Source organism: Spermophilus citellus (genome assembly GCF_964194105.1).
Source record: "Spermophilus citellus genome assembly, chromosome: X".
NCBI classification, from domain to species: Eukaryota; Metazoa; Chordata; class Mammalia; order Rodentia; family Sciuridae; genus Spermophilus; species Spermophilus citellus.
Genome location: NC_138190.1, coordinates 94,743,051 through 94,761,337, shown reverse-complemented (window position 1 = coordinate 94,761,337; position 18,287 = coordinate 94,743,051).

Sequence of the window (18,287 nt, the reverse complement as noted above, 5' to 3'; positions counted from 1 at the left end):
ATTATGAAGTCAAACAACAACAAGTGCTGGCGAGGATGTGGGGAAAAGGGTACTCTTGTACATTGCTTGTGGGACTGCAAACTGGTGCCGCCAATTTGGAAAGCAGTATGGAGATTCCTGGGAAAGCTGGGAATGGAACCACCATTTGACCCAGCTATTGCCCTTCTCAGATTATTCCCGAAGACCTTAAAAGAGCACACTACAGGGATACTGCCACATCGATGTTCATAGCAGCACAATTCACAATTGCTAGACTGTCTAACCAACCCAGATGCCCTTAAATAGATGAATGGATAAAAAAATGTGGCATTTATACACCATGGAGTATTACGCAGCACTAAAAAATGGCAAAATCATGGAATTTGCAGGGAAATGGATGGCACTAGAGCAGATTATGCTTAGTGAAGCTAGCCAATCCCTAAAAAACAAATACCAAATATCTTCTTTGATATAATGAGAACAACTAACAACAGAGCAGGGAGGAAGACCAGGAAGAAAAGATTAACATTAAACAGAGACATTAGGTGGGAGGGAAAGGGAGAGAAAAGGGAAATTGCATGGAAATGGAGGGAGACCCTCATTGTTATACAAAATTACATATATGAGGTTGTGAGGGGAATGGGAAAATAAACAAGGAGAGAAATGAATTACAGTAGATGGGGTAGAGAGAGAAGAAGATGGGAGGGGAGGGGAGGGAGGATAGTAGACGAGAGGAAAGGTAGCAGAATACAACAGTTACTAATAGGGCATTATGTGAAAATGTGGATGTGTAACCGATGTGATATAAAATAAGAATAAAAATAAAAATAAATAAAAAAACTGCCAATAAAAAAGGAAAAAAAATTATGAAAATGCCAAAAGTTAAAAAATAACATGAATCACCACCCAGTTTTCAAAAATAAATATGCCACACTGCATTTCTAAAAAAAAAAAAATCATGAATAAGCACATGAGAAGATGCTCAACATCATTAGTCATCCGGGAAATACAAATCAAAAGCAAAATGAGATATTACTGTAACAGTGGTCCATTTTATGCTTTGAATATAACCCTTGTTGCTCTGCCATAGCAACTTATTTTTTAAATGGACATGTTTCTTTCTCTCCCTGCTCCTCCCTAATCTCAGGGGAAACAGGATTACCTCTCTTTCACACCCACCATAGAAAGGAAGTAATAGGGACTTTGGGGATGATACCAGAAGATCTCAGAAATGACTATCTCCAAAATTAACAAGAGAATTACAACTCCAACAAAGAACATGTGAAATGTAGCCTTTTTCTCAAAACCATATCCTCATTAATAGATTGGCATCGGGCACAAGGACTGAGCTTTTGTCAACATTATTTCACACCCTCTAGGATAGCTAGAATTAAGACAGATAACAATAAATGTTGAGAAGGATATGAAGAAATCAATTCCTCATACATTCCTGACAAGATTGTAAAATGATGAAGTTACTTTGAAAAAATGTTTGGTACTTCTTCAAAATGTTAGACATAAATTACTGTATGACACAGCAACTCTAAGTTGTATATCTGAGAGGAAAAAAGGAAAAAATATATATATATATATACTCAAAAACTTGTTCAATAATTTTAGTAGCATTTTTAATAATGGACAAAAAGTGAAAAGAATCTTAGTGTCCATCAATTGATAAATGGATAAATAACATGTGGATGTGTAGTATATGCATACAAAGGAATATTATTTGGAAGTAAAAATAAATCAAAGTACTGTTGCATTCTCCATTGAAACATTATGCAAACTTCAAGAAGCCAGTGACAAAAAACCACATTTATATAACATTTATAATGATATGCCCAGAATGGGTAAATTTAAACATGACACAAGTTAGTGAGTGATGGCTAAGGGGTATGGAGTTCTTTTTCAGGTATTAAAATGTTCTAATATTAGATATCTGAGTGATAGGTGCACAATTTCTTAAATACATTAAAAAACACTAAATGGTACTCTTTAAATGAGTGAATTTTATGGTATGTAAAATATATCTCAAAGTGGTAGAGGAAAAGAAAATAAAAGAATATAAATAAAAAACCTTAAAGTTTTCTGTAATTCACTTTTTCATTGGTCAGTTAATCTTTAATAAATTAGACCTGAACTCAATTTTTAAAAAATTTCATACTATTATATATTTAGTTGGTTTGTCTTTTAAAGTAACAGGCATATTAATAAAGAGAATGCTAAGATGAGGTTTTAAAAAAAGAAAAACTATGGTTACTAAACTAATAATTGTTTATACATTGTAGAAATGTAAACAGAACATACCTTCAATTTAACAAGTATATTTTAGTTAAATTTAAATGCAGTTGACTGAAAATGAACAATATTTGAAAGTTATATTATAAAGAATATATGTATACCTTTGGAATTTATAGCCCTGAATATCCTTAAAACTTTTCCTGTAGGAGGAGTTTGTTACCTATATTTATGGTGTTCTACAACCTTAATTAAAATAGCCTTAATAGTAGAATTTACCCCTTTTTTTTCTCCCAATTTTCCTTGTTTTTCTTCACATTCATTGCCATTTATGGAATGCTGTCTATGTGCCAAACACTATCCTAAGTGATTTAACAACAGCATCGCATCATCTTATTCTGCATCACCTCCATAAGATATCTACCATTATTATCACTGATTTATGGATGAGGTGTGATTCACGTCATTGCCTAAGTTCACACAGCCAATAAGCAATGAAACTGAGAATTTTTCCCAGGCCAACTGACTTCAAAATAAATGTTTTCAGTCATTGCCTTTCCTGTTTGAGGAAATAAGTCTTTTTGACAAAGTTACTAGATTTTGGGTCATTACAAATATCTATACTGAATATTTCATATGTGGGAACATAATCTGATCAAACTTTTTCAAGTTCATTCACTCGTATAGGTCCAAAAAAATCTTGGTTACATCTTGCACTTAGCCCTTTTGCTTCACTTTTACTAATTTGTACAACTTTTTTTTTATATACATAGAGAATCTCTCTGTGTCTGGACCACCAAAGCACATCCTTTCCTTTCTTTTCTCCTTTCTTCAACTCATACCTCAAAAAAAAAAAAAACCTTCCAAGAAGATTTTGTTAGATAAACATATCTTCCTATTCTTCTAGCACTTTCTCACAACACGTATCTACCCTCATATTGAATTTATTAAATACCACAGTGGTTAGGAAAATGGGCAAAAGGGATCCACCACCTGGATTTTAATCCTGATTCTAAAATTTAATATCTTTGCTTCTTTCTGATGAGTTACCTAAAGCTCTATCCCTTGGTTCTCTCATCTGTAAAATGGGTATGAGAGAAGCATGTACCTTGTTGGACTGGTTGTGGTAATGATGAAATAAGTGATTCATACAAAACATGCAAGAAAATGCCTGGCATACTGTAAGGCCTCCTTATGTTTTATCTGTTATTAACTTACTCAGAAAAGATTTTGTCACCCTATGTTCTGCATCTTTCCATTCCCTTGAGATTCAATTTCTTAGCATTCCCAGGAACCATGCAACCAAGTGTAAATGCAGCCACAACTGTATTACAGGGGTTCACTTGATGCTTTCACTATATCCAGTGCAGCTTTGAAACTTACATGTTTTTTTTTTTTTTAAATTTTTCCCAACCTTCTTCTTCCTGGTCTTCTCCTCCCTGATCTTCTTTTCCCTGATCTCTCTTCCCTAATCTCATTTTCTCTGAATCACCTGTATAAAAGCCCCCTGTTCCTGCTAATGGACAGAATCTTAGCCTCTGGGACAGAAGTCTCCTGTGTTTTTCCCTTGCTAGCAAAGCAATAAACCTTCCTTTTCGTTTTTCTCAAAACCATGTCCTCGTTAATGGTTTGGCACTGGGGACAAGTACCAAGCTTTTGGCAACAACTGAAGAACAAAAATAGGACTACTCCCTCTGTGTTCAGGTAAGTACACTGGGAATATTCACCCATGCTTTATGAAGATGCTGACCACAAAGATTTCCACTAAGCCAAAGTATTGACCTGCACCTGTTGCTACTGAGAAAAACATTTGGATTATTTGATAAGCACAGGGCATTAAATAGAGAATAAAAAAGACAGTGATGACTTGCAACATTAAGACCAAGAAACAATTTCTTCCCAAGTTTTCTCTTGGCCCTTACAATTTTCCTGTATTGAGGTAATTGATTCTAGAGTAAAATATACTTCAAAGTACCATTCCTACTCCCACTCTTAGAAAACCTTATCTACTATAGACTGATGAGCCTTCCTGTACTTTTGATAAATCCCCTAGTCAGCAGAAATAATGTTAAAGAAACATGAAGAGTCAACATTAATTAGAGTTAATGAAAAATTAAAACTCTCTTCTAATTACTATGTGTGTTTGACATTTTACCCTCACTGAAATACACAAGAAAACTAATTAATGAGTTTAATGCTGCACTTTTCTTTTTCTACATTCCTGAAATGGATTCAACATAGATAGTAAAAAAGTCCAAATTGAACATTCTCTTGAGGGTAATTTCCAGTATAGGATCTCTGCCTGGGACATATCCATTCCTACCTAAATAATACCCATTGAGAGGTGTTGGCACATGTGTGGTAGGCTATCTGTGGTTTAGAACAGTAAAGAGACATAGTTTTCTATCTTCTCTACAATTATTGTATCTTTTCTTCCATTCCATTTACAGTCTAGTCTTCAAGATACTAAATTAAATAATTACATAAAATTTAAATTTAAATTATTTTTAGTTTGAGAAATCAAAATATTTTGCTCTGTGAAGTAAAAAGTAAAAGATTTTCTCTAATTTTCATTTTAAGTGTAGAATGTGAATAGTAGAATGGTTTCTGTCGTGATTATTAAAGAAATTCCACTTTCATTCCTTTGAGCTTATAAAGATTAAGTTATCTACCAGTAGGTTAATGAGTTTATTACCATGTTTCTATTATAAAGAGAGTTATGAATATATTCAGGTAATCCAAGAATAATTCTCTAAATACAAACCAAACACATATTCCCTTTGGGCAAGCCCTCACTTAACACATGCAATGCTTATTTACAGGATGAAAAGTATACTTAACCAAGAAATAACTATCATTTATATATTATCTTTTTCTTCTGGTATACCTTAAATTTATTTATATTCTCATCTGCAGTGATTTTTTTCCTGACCTTTTGTTCATAGTGTTTGTTGTTTATTTGTATTTGTTCTAATTGCACCTAGTCTCATCTGATTTTAGATACTAATCTTCCTATTCTTCTTTCTTGGTTTACTTTTGTTAAATAAAAACAAATACAGATTTAGATAAGATGATTTTTTTAAAAAATATTATTACATTTGGAAATATTTTTTTCAAAAATATTTTTACACTCTGGCCTTTGAATCAGCACGTGTGTCCAAATCAAAGACAAAAGGGCTTTCCTGTTATAGGGAAATATAAATATGGGTAGAAGACCTTTTAAGGGGAAATTAGTCAAATGAGTGAGCACAAGAAAAAGCAGACAGCAAATTCAGGGTGATCTGACAGGAAATGTTTTTCACTGTGATCATCCCATTTCAATACTCATGATGCACTGTGTTTTCATCAGGGTTAAAGTTCAAAAACAGTCTGTTGGCAAAATTGCTTCCTTCTCTGGGGAAGTCACTCTGTTCTACTGATATCATCAAAAAATTAGAGATCCACACACATTATAGGGAATAATATGCTATATTCAAAGTATATTAATTTAAATGTTAATCTGATCCCCCCAAAAAAAGTTTTCACAGAAACATCCAGACTATTTGACCAAATATCTGGGTTCAGTGACCCAGGCAAGTTGACACTTAAATTATGCTTCATACAATGTTATGGGGAAATGTTCTGCATTTTAGTACTTTTTCTGACCTGTGGCAAGCCAAAGTTCAAGGACCTCTGTGGAGGAGAGACACCTTATTAAAACTTAAGACAAAGCAGAGGGTTAGAAACATGCAATTGCAAAGACTCCATCATTTGTTGTTTTCAAACTTCAGTTTCCTGATATTTGTCAAATTCAATGTAAACTAAGTATTTGAAAAGATTATGTGTTTTCTATCAGAATTAGCAGGACTCATAATTTCTAGCCTCATTTTCTGACATATTACATGAGATATGAACACTGGAAGAGCTCACTGAGGAGTTATTTTTGAAGGGAAGGATTTTGGCAGGTTTGAAAAGGAAATTAAAACGCAAAGCAGATATTTTTAAAATTCAATTTAAGAATAAGGCTCAGAGAGCTTTGAGGATCCCATAAATTAACAGGAACATTAGATGACATGTTTCATTAAGGATCACAACTGTTTATTCATTCAACAGTTATGTTTAATATGAGCCTGCACTGTGCAAAGCAGTGGCAACTCAAAATATCAAAAAATATGGGAACACTTAAACATTGTAGTGCAGAAGGGAGAGAGACATGAATAAAATACTCACATATCTCCATGTCACTTGGGTGTCACAGGAAAATAATTAGTTAACTTTGGCCTATATGGGTATAAGTATGCATACAAAGGTGTGATGCCCGTTGAGTACCCCTGATCAAAAATGCTTGGAACCAATTTTTTTTGGATTTTGGATTTTGCAGATTTTTGAATATACATAATGAGATATCTTGGGTATGGGACTCAAGTCTAAACATGAATTTCATACACACACACACACACACACACACACACACACCTTATACTCATAGCCTGAAGGTAACTTTATACAATATTTTTAGTGAGTCTGTATTTTGACAGAATATATCACATGAGGTCTGCTACCAATATTTTATGCTTGTGGTTTCATGTTGGCACTCAAAAAGTTTCAGATTTTGCAGCATTTTTGGATTTTATGGTTTTGGATTAGGAATGCATGACCTATATGTATATAAAATAAATGTCACCAAGTATTTTGTCTTGCAAATTAGTCAAAGTATCAATATAATTTCTAGCTGTAAATTATAAAACTATTCACATGTCTAGAAGGAAAAAAACCTTATATAATTTCTTTTAATTACATGATTTTTCATATCTTTCAGAAAAGAGATCTCCCTTGCATAAGAATTCTTTCTCAGCTATGTATACCTGGCACTTTCTACTTATCTTTTAAGACATAATTCAAATGTCATATCCTCTGAGAAGATTTCCTTTTTTCCTGCTTAGGAAGTAGGCTGTTCTACAATGTGCTCTTGCATAGCACTTTGCATGCAGAGCCTTTTATTTCTTTTCATTGTACTTTTTATTTATTTATATGTAGTCTCTACCACCAAACGATTGATAATAACTTGATAATAGCTTGATAATAGCAACCATGTCTTTTTAGGCTTTGCAATGTTAAATTCTAGCATAGCACTGGCTACTACTTATATTTTGAATGAATGAATAAATGAATCAACATATCTTGAAACTGAAACGCATGTTGCTTGGATGATTGCAATGTTTATCATTCAAAATCAACTAGATGACAATGCAGAAACACAGGCTTACAATGAAGACTAATTTATCTTTCACACTACAGGTCTATCATGAGTCTGCGCAGCGGATCTTCTCACCATAATCACTAAGGAACTAAAATTTACAGAGCAGCTACTATCTTGAATTAAAAAGAAATATTTAAAGTTTCACATAATTAAATGTTGTGGCACAGAAGGGAGACTTGATGCATCCACCACAATCCGTTGGCAAAGCTGTTCTTCCAGCTTCAATCAATCTTTATGGGCCAAGAAAACTGCAATCTTACCATTTTCCTGGAAGGAAAGTGTCAGAAATACTCAGTAAGTAGAACTAGTAACTTCTGTTCTCACCAGCCAGTAATAAATATATTTCTTGGATACAGGAAGCATCTTCTGCATCACTGCAAAACATGTTTAAAAGTCATAAGAGAAAGTATGGACAGTGAAAATATATGGAATATTATATTCAAATTCAACCTAAAAGCACTGTTTTTTTTCATAATATTGTAAAGTATCATGTTAATGTTTTCATTCTTAGAATCTCTTTTGCTTTTTTACTCCAGTTCATGTCAATTGGGGGGAGCACTAACTTTGCTGAAGTTTTCAAGTCAGTAAAGATCTAAAAATATTGTAGGACTATCACAAAAAAATCAAAACATTAATACTATAGTTTGAAAATGCACCAAAAAGTAGTTAATCCATTTGTTTTTCATCAAGTGCATATTTAACTTCTCTAACTTAATCAATTATAACTTGATTTTTACAATGCAGTGTTGGAGTCTGACCTATTTAAATAGGCTTCCTATACAGAACTGTTGTCAGAGTAGGCAAGAATTGGTAGATGAGATTATAGAAACAAAATACTGAAGAACACAATATCTACTCTTCTCCCAAATAGATGCTTCCATAGCAACTAATGGAAAAAAAAAGAATGGAAACATCTCTCAAAATATTTTACAAATATGACCATACAATAAAAGAGTATGATACAGTGTAAAGACACCTAATCATGGTTCTAGAAGACCTGATTTTTGTCTCAATCTCTATGATTACCAACTGTAAAAATAGTAAAACTTTCTCTAACTTCTTTAAGCCTCTTCTATGAACTCAACATATTAATACATGTTCTATCTTCTTTTTACTTATGCCTTGAGTATCATTTGAGACAATGTATACTATTCATTTGTCAAGATTTAAAGCAGAAAGCATATACTTTAATATATGCAAAATTTAAAATACCGTTTAGGAAATCAACAAATTCCAGGATGAAATGCAGAATGTGACAAAACAGTCTAAATAAATGTATTAGCAAATACATGAAACAACCCCACTGAGAAAGGGGTGGGGAAACGTGCTGACCTCACTGAGTGAGCTTATAAATGAATGGAGACTATAAAGTTAAAGCAAAAAGTCAGCATTGCACCCTAGTTGTTAAACATGTTAATAAAAAACTAGGTGTTAACAATTCATTATGTGTACGCTAGAATTGCACACACATGAAAAAAACAGTAAATGGTGCAACTCAGATTCTTCATTGTTGGAGTGGGAGGTTACAATAAGCCAGAATGAATCATAGGACCCTGGAATACACAGCAACATCAATTTTATATTTAGCTTAATAGAAACATTGATCAATGAATATGAAAGTAATTACATATGCATGTAATTACATGAGTTACTATAACCAGATAAATTTTTAAGCTCTGTCCACAAATAAGGCCTAAAAAGAATGACACCCCAATAGCAATGAGCACACCTGGTACCCAGATATTGATATGTAATGCCATTTTTCAATAAAACAACATAGGTTCCTTAGAGAAATAACTGCTTCTAAGACTGGCAAAGGGAATATAAAGAATAGCTGATAGCATCTGAAACTGCTATCAAGAAAGGGAATACTCAAAAAATAGAATAAAAATGGACTTTCTGTCACTGTGACAAAATAACTGAGATAATTAATTTGAAAGAGTACACTTTTATTTTACCTTATGGTTTTAGCGGCTTCAGTCTATGTTGTGTTGGTTCTATTGCTTTGGGCCCCTGGTAAGGCAAGACTCACCCTATGGAAGCCAGGAAACAAAGAGAGCCAAGAGGGAAAAGGATTAGAGATAAACTATGACCTTCAAAGCTATGCTCCCTGTAACCTGGGAGCTTCCTTCAACTAGACCCACTTCCTAAAGTTTCCATTACCTACCAATAATGCCATCAGCTAAGGACTAAGCCTTCAACACATGAGCTTTTGAGGGACATTTTATATCCAAACCATAACATGAAAACCAATACAGGAGTAATGGCCAAATCTTGATCAATTTGAACAATGTAAAGAATAATTGAACTATAACCCCAGATACAAAATAAAATTCAAAAGCAATAGCGATATAAATGATAAAATAGATACCTGGAGATTATGGGAACAGAAAAATTTCCCATACAGAAGAATTCTAAATCACAAATATAGCTATTTCTGTCATAAAATTAAACAAGTATAACTCCTGACTTCTTAAATGTGGGTGGCACACCCTCTTTTATAGAAATAACATCATTCACATAGCCAAAAGCTGGAAGCAACCCAAATGTCCATCAACAGATACACTGAAAAACAAACTGTGGTATATATATACAGTAGAATTTTACTCACTCTTTAAAAAAGAAATAAATTTCAATACATGCTACACCACAAAAGAAACTTTAAGTATTATATAGATGAAATAAGCCAGCCATACCTTGGATTTTATCACAGTTTTTTTTTCCTTTGGTACCAGATATTGAACTCAGGGGCAATTGGCAACTGAGTCACATCCCCAGCCCTATTTTGTATTTTATTTAGAGACAGGGTCTTACTTAATTGCTTAGAACCTCGCTTTTGCTGAGGCTGTCTGAACTTGCAATCCTCCTGCCTCAGCCTCCCGAGCCTTTAGGATTATAGGCACGGGCCACTGTGCCTGGCTTTTATCACAATTTTTAAAAATGTAAGCAGCATACACTGACTTCCTTCCAAATAGTGCACTATGAGAAGGAGAAAGAATAAAAGAGTTACTTTAAGCAGGGGAGAAGTACAACAAACACTGATCTAGGTGATCAAAATCAATATCATCAGAAATAAATAATGTTGATGGCTATACTACTGAGAAGATTAGAATGACATTTTACCTCTATGATCCTCCTCTCCCAAAACACTGCAAACACAGCTTAATCATGAGAAAAAAATCAGTCCCAAAATTGAAGATGTTCTACAAAATACCTGACTGATACTCCTGAAAATTGTCAAGATAATCAAAACAAAGAAAGTCTAAGAACTTTCACAGTCGAAAGAAATCTGAGGAGGTATGAAAACTAATGTCATGTGGTAAGCTGTAATAGGGTATTAGCGAAACCTAAGAAAACATAAAGGAAGTAGAGACTCTAAGTAATAACAATGCATTTAAATAATTTTATTAGTTCTGAAAAATTTATCAGAGCAGTGTACAATGTTCATAATAAAGGGAACTGGGTACTGGATACATGGGGACACTTTGTACTGTTATTTGTAAAATTTAAAATTTTATATATTTTTAAACAAATAATACACATTCAAGGCTTCACACCCTATGGGATATATATTTGTCAATAGTGTTTTTTAGTTTATATTAATCATCATTTTTTTCTCCATAGAATTTTCCTTGCTTCTTTTTTAGTTATACACAACATTTGAAACCATTTTGACATAATTATTAACACATGGAAAGCTGTCATTCAGTTCCCAGCACGGCCCCTTACTCTCCCTTCTTCCTCTTTACCCCTCTTCCCTTCCTTCTACTGATCTTTCTGCTATTTACTTTTAGTTGTTTTTATCAGGAAGAAAAACATGTCTTCATATGTTATACTCATTGTTATCAATATTAGCAACTGAATTGATCATTTAGGGGAGAAAAGGGGACTTTGTTCAGGGCTTTAACAGATAACGAACCAATACTATTTGCACTGCTTCCTCTACCTTTTTCTAGCTCCTATACTTATGTTCAGTCATAATGAATATATACACTCGAGTGTGAAATTCTCCACTTTAAAAATTGTCTGGAAATTAGGCTTTGTTCTAGAAAAAAAAAAAATATATATATATATATGTGTGTGTGTGTGTGTGTGTGTGTGTGTGTGTGTGTGTGTGTGTATCTCCAGGAAACTTACATAAATTGATAAAGTGTTACATTCTTTTGATCTTCCCCTTGAACCTATGAGGTTAGTGCTATTACTATCATCACTATTGTAGAGAAGAAGAAAGTGAAGTCCCAGGAAAGTGCCCCTGCCTAGAGATGCCAGATTCTAATCCCTGAAATTTGTAAATATTATCTCATATAGAAACAGGATCTTTGTAGATGTGATTAGAGTCTCAAAGATCTTGATAAGTGGAGATCACACTATTAGCAAGGTGGACTCTCTATTTGCAAGAGATCTTGTAAGAAAGAATCAGAGATACTTGAAACATACACAGGAGAAAACAATGTAATCACAGAAGCAGACATTTGAGTTACACAGTCACAAGCCATGGAAAGATGGCTGTTATCAGAAGATGGAAGAGTCAAAAAATGAGTTCTCCCCTAGGAACTTCATAAAGGAACAGAATTCTAACAATAACTTGATTTAAGCCCAGTGACACTGATTTGGGACTTCCCGTTTCCAGAACTATGACACAATAAATTGCTTGTTTTAAGCCATTCAATTTTTAGCCGTTCATTACAGCAGCCCTAGGAAACATACAAGAACCTGGGCCAAAATTCATACACTGATTAGGTTATAGAAGAGGTTCCCCAACCAGGTTTTCCACAACCAGAGCCTACATGTTTACCCACAGTGCTACATGTTTTATTTTCATATCTAAAAGCATAAATGTAAACTGGAAAACCACTTGACTCATTAAATTTAGAGACCATGTGATAATATTGCTAATCTCAGGGCCTACATACTGTTTAACAAACAGGTGTCATTTTATTTTCAAAGTACAAAGAAAAGACATTGCCAAGAAAATGAAAGCCTCTCTGGGAATCTCCAGAAGAAAGAAATCGATCTCAATTACAGGTACAAAAGAGGAATTGTTCTTCTCTCATGTCTATAGGTGAATAAAGCACTTAATTCAAAATTCTAACTTATCTCCTATTAGAAATCCAACTTGGGGGGCTGGCATTGTGGCTCAGTGGTAAAGCACTTCCCTGGTACCTCTGAGGCACTGGGTTCGATGCTCAGCATTACATACAACTTGGAATTATAATTTTTTTATATTATACATCATATTTGCTCCCAATAAAATGCAGGTTACGTTTGAATATTGTTTTTATTTCAAAAGAATGGTTAATTGAATATAACTGTTAGTAGGCTGACTCTGATGAGTTTATATAAACAAAATGAAAAGCAAATGCCACAGAGGACTTTTTGAAACTGTTAATCATTACCACTTTATCATTACATAATATTTTCTAAGTTATACAGACTTTTTACACATACCTAAAACACTGATTAGCCAGACTTGATTATTTATAATCCTTATTAATCATGCCTTTCTTCCTCTCTGGATAATGGAGCAAAGAGTCACTTTCTAGATGTTGATTCTTTGATCATGCACTTCCCAGTCTCCAGAAGTATGAGAAAATAAATTTGTGTTCTTTATAAATTACCCAATCTCAAAAAGTATGTTCTAGCAGATAAAAAATGGACTTAAAAGTATACATTACTGGGGGTTGGGGTTGTGACTCAGCAGTAGAGCGCTTGCCTAACACGGGCAAGGCCCTGGGTTCGATTCTCAGCACCACATAAAAATAAATAAAACAAAGGTACTGTGTCCAACTACAACTAAAAAATAAATATTAAAAAAATACATTACTGTATTTGATCCATAAACTACTTTTTTAGGTAAGCAGTGAAGATTAATACATTTTTTTCTCCATCTTTCAGATATGTTTACATGTTATAGATGATATTACTCTAATCAAATTTAAGCAAAATATCCAGGTCACATGGTCAGTAAGATATAAAATTTGGACTATAGCCAGGCATGGTGGCACATGCCCATAATCCCAGTGACTCAGGAAGCTGAGGCAGGAGGATCACAAGTTCAAAGGCAGCCTCAGCAAAAGTGAGGCACTAAACAACTCAGTGAGACCCTGTCTCTAAATAAAATATAAAATAGGGCTTGAGATGTGGCTAAGCAGTCAAGCACCTCAGAGTTCCATCTCCCGTGCCCACCCCAAAAGAATTTGGGGCTGTAACTCTGGTGTTCTAAATTCTACACCAGTTTTTCTGTGACCACAGTGGAAACAGAAACATACCTAAAACACTGATTAGCCAGACTTGATTAATTATAATCCTTATTAATCACATTTTCATTTTGTTGTACCCTGTTTTCAGAAGAAAGAGGTGTCATGATTACTAGCACATAAAAATTTATAAAATACATTACAGTAATACTGGGATGTAAAAGTTATATGTTCTGACAAAATCTCTTAAAAATTTTTACTTACAGGTACAGTCATGTCTACAAATGATTTATGTTATTAATGATGGTCAATGGCCCTGGTAAGATATTTAATCATCAAGAATCAATTACCTTCACTATACTCCCATTACTGAGGCAGAAAAGTAGACTAACAAAACTATGTTTAAACTGTTTTCACTAGTAAGAAAAAAAATATTTCTTTTAAAATACTTATTTAGGCAAAAACTTTGTTAACCTGAATACACATCCCCAAGAATTTTAATATACTGAAGAAAATTTTTGGTACTGGGGGAATGAACCCAGGGGTGCTTTACCACAGAGTTATGTTCCCCCTCCTATTTATCTTTTATCTGGGATAGGACTTCACTAAGTTGCTAAGGGCCTCATTGAATTGCTGAGGCTGGCCTTGAACTTGTGATCCTCCTGCCTCAGCCTTCCAAGCCACTGGGATTACAGGTGTGTGGTACCACACCTGGCAATATATTGAAATTTTACTATTTTACTTTCCTACAGTATTCTAAGTTCATCAAAATCTTATTTTGCAAATGACTGCTAATTTCTTTAAAGGAGAATCTATAATCTCTGAATATATCCACTTTCTGAGATGCCAAGGATTAGAATTTCAACATATAAACTTTTAGAGCGATGCAATTCAACTCATAATGGCCCTCAAACTTTTAAATAAAATTAAATAACAAGATTAAAAATGTGTTTGAATATACTTGGCCTATTATGATCTGAGGTCTTAGATATTTACGTTATAGTCACAAATTATTAACACTAATTATAATTTAAAATTTTCTATTCCAAGGGGAAATTATTCTTCAAGCGGAAAATATGACATAATATGTTGATGGATTGGGCTAATTATTTATGGGTGAAAGGATCTCTAGTGATGTATCAACATCTTTTGAATTTTATCTTTCAGCATACTTCTGCCATTTGGAAATAAGGTCTAACTGTTGCAAATTGATGTTGAGAGTCAAATGCATGGGGAAACTATGTTGAAAACCTACTAACTAACTATACCCCATTTTCTATCCTCTAAATATTTGGTACATTCACATTGGTATTATTGCTGTATCTCTGAATCAAATGCTACTGCATATGTAGATGATCATTTTTCTATAAGGTGATTATGGCTAAAGACCTTGGGTGCCCTGTGGCATAGAATGTATTCATTGTGAGGGAAAAATATACCATGATTATATTTCTATTCCAACTAGTACTACACCACTCTTTGTTTCATATATTTGAAACTTTTGGTTTGAAATAAATTTAGATTTATGAAAATGTTGCAAAACAGTCTACAGTGTTCCTATATACCTTGCACCCAGCTTCCTACATTATCATCTCACATAATCATAATACAATTATCTAAACAGGGAAATTAATACAAAATCAACACTATTAACTGAACTATATCTTTATTCACATTTCATTATTTTTTTCTTCTGATGTCATTTATCTGCTTCAGAATTAATCTAAAGTCCCATATTGTATTTAGTTTTCATTTCTCCTTGGTGATCTCATCTGGCACAGTTCTTCGTCTTTCTTTTTCATGACCTTGACTCTTAGAATACTAACCATTTATTTTGAAAAATATTTCCTATTTTAGATTTATCTGCTTTTTCACTGATTCATTTCAGATTATTCATCTTTTTAAAAAAATTATTTTTTAGTTGTTGATGGACCTTTATTTTTATTTGTATGTGGTGCTGAGAATTGAACCTAGTGCCTCACACATGCTAGGCAAGCGCTCTGCCACTGAGCCACAACCCCAGCCCCAGAATATGTATTTTTTTTTTGTATGAGAATATACTTTAAATGATCTGTGCCATGTTCAATGCACCCTATGTCTCATCACTTGTGTTTTTAACTATGATCTCTTGGTTAAGAGCTTACTATTTTCCAGGGACTAGAATAAACATTTTGTATGAATCACATTGTTTAGTCCCCACAACCCTGTATATTACACTTTATTATTATTATCCATAGCTCAGATTTAAAGAAACTATGCTTTCTAGGGATTAAATAACATGTTCACATATACAGTTTGTAAATAGTGGAGGCAGAATTTGAAACTGAGTGATCTACTTCTTGAACTTCCACTCTGAATCCCTGTGCATACTGTCTTCTTACCCTGCAAAGCTGAGTTTTTCCATCTTTAAAGTTTTTATCATTTGGTCCCTGTTGGTATTTCTCCTCATTCCTTCACTATATAGACCATTGAGAGTCGATCATAATTTATGATATCTGAAACTCACCCCCTCTCAATCCCAAGGGGCATTAATAGGTTGCAACTGGGTTTTGAGATTGTTTCACAACAGATTCTGAAGTGAATTCAAACATTCATTTATATATGTTTGTGTATTCCAATGCAAAGCATCCCTGAATTCATGTATATGTGTTTGTGCATGTATACATACATCACAATGACATTTCAGCCATCAATGAACAGCATAAATGATGGTAGTCCTATAAAATTATAATGGAACTAAATGTGTTATGCCATAATGATGTCATAATTGCTATAACATTATGATTCAATGCATTATACACATATTTTATTGATACTAATGTAAATAAACCCATTATTATTATTGTTATTATTATTATTATTATTATTATTATTATTATTTACAGGATACACAATTAGGTATAGTATATGCATAAAACTTGAAAATTATGATAAATGACTATGCTATTGATTTATGTATTTATTACTCCACAGTTTTTATTATTAAAATAGTATACTGTGTTATACCAGCAGCAGTCACATACATCTGTGTATACCACATCTCTTAATCATATAAGAGGTCACAGGGAATAATTGATTTATACCATCTAGGTTTGTGGAGATCCATTCTGTTATGTTCACATGATGAAATTAACCAATGACACATTTCTAAAGCCATGTCCTTGTTGTTAAGCAACACATATTGTAAGTGTGTATGTGGGTGCATTCCCACACAATTCCAAAGGTGGATTTAAGAAAATGTCAGATACTAACTGTAGAACCTATGTTCTTATTCACTGAAGACTGTAAGGTAGATTTGACATTGTGCTAATGTTAAGGTATCTAGCCAGGATCTATGTTTTCATAGATGGCTGACTTACTTCAGCACCTGGGATGAGAATGACATACTTGAAAACAACAATAGAGTTTTTTTAAGGGTATAGATATGTTTCAACACAAAGATAAAATGTCAATCAAAACCCTTGAATGTTACACCATAGAGATGGATGCAGTGTTTTTATCATGTATATTTTAGAAAAATAGATATTTTTACTTATTCAAGAGAGTTATAGAAAATAATCTAAATCAGAACTCATTTAATACTTAATTTTAGGTACTAATTTCTCCATAACACTAGTTTCCTATGGCACCTTTAACAAAATAATAAGAATTATTTTCTTAAAATAGCAAAAATATTATTTTTCAGTTTTTAGAGATCAGAAATGAAACCTCAGTTGAAGACAACATGTTCACAGGTATTTCTATCATTTCTATCTAGAGTTCAAGCAAACAATGTATCTCCTTAGCTTTTGCAGATCTTGAAGCTACCCATAGTCTTTTACTCTGGCCCTTTCTACATCTCCATTTACATTCTGACCTCTCTTTTTATCATCTTAGCTCTTCTGATACCTCTACCTCCCTCTTTGATCTTCTAAGATTACTTATGATTGCCTCCAGCACCTACCTTGACAGTCCACAATAATATCCCCACGTCAGTGTCCTTAACCTAATCACCTCTTCAAAACCTCTTTTGTCAGGTAGGGTAACAAAATAACAAATTATGGGGCTTAGAACTTTGACATTTTGAGAGGATTGTTATTCTACCTTTCACATATCCCAGTGATTAGCAGCTATCCCCAAACAATATAAAATGAGAGACAAGTGATTTGATTTAATGAACCCTATGAGGTTACTGTTTTTTAGGAAGCAACACTGGATATGTATCAAATCTAGATTTTTTTTTTCTGTGAACAAAAGGCATGTTACATTTCAGTAAATTTTCTCAGCAGACTCTAAATTAGTCTGAATTTTTAAAAAGGCCAAGTCTCAATTACTAGCTCTATGACATTCTAAGTACATTAACATTAACCAACCTTCCCTGTGAGAACATCTGAAAGTGATGGATAATTTATTAAATATATTTTATCTATGAAAAGAGTATGTAGGATGTAAAGAATGCCATATCCTAAAAAATCTTTAACACAGTTATCAAACAAATCTATTCTTAAAGCCACATGACATGAACACAATGTAAAAAATTAATAAATTACATAGAGTAAAAGAAAATATGAATTAGAGTGATTAGAGAAATTAAAAAGCAAAATCAGGTCTGCAAAGGATTTAGAAACTGCAAACAAAAAACAATTAGGTTAAAC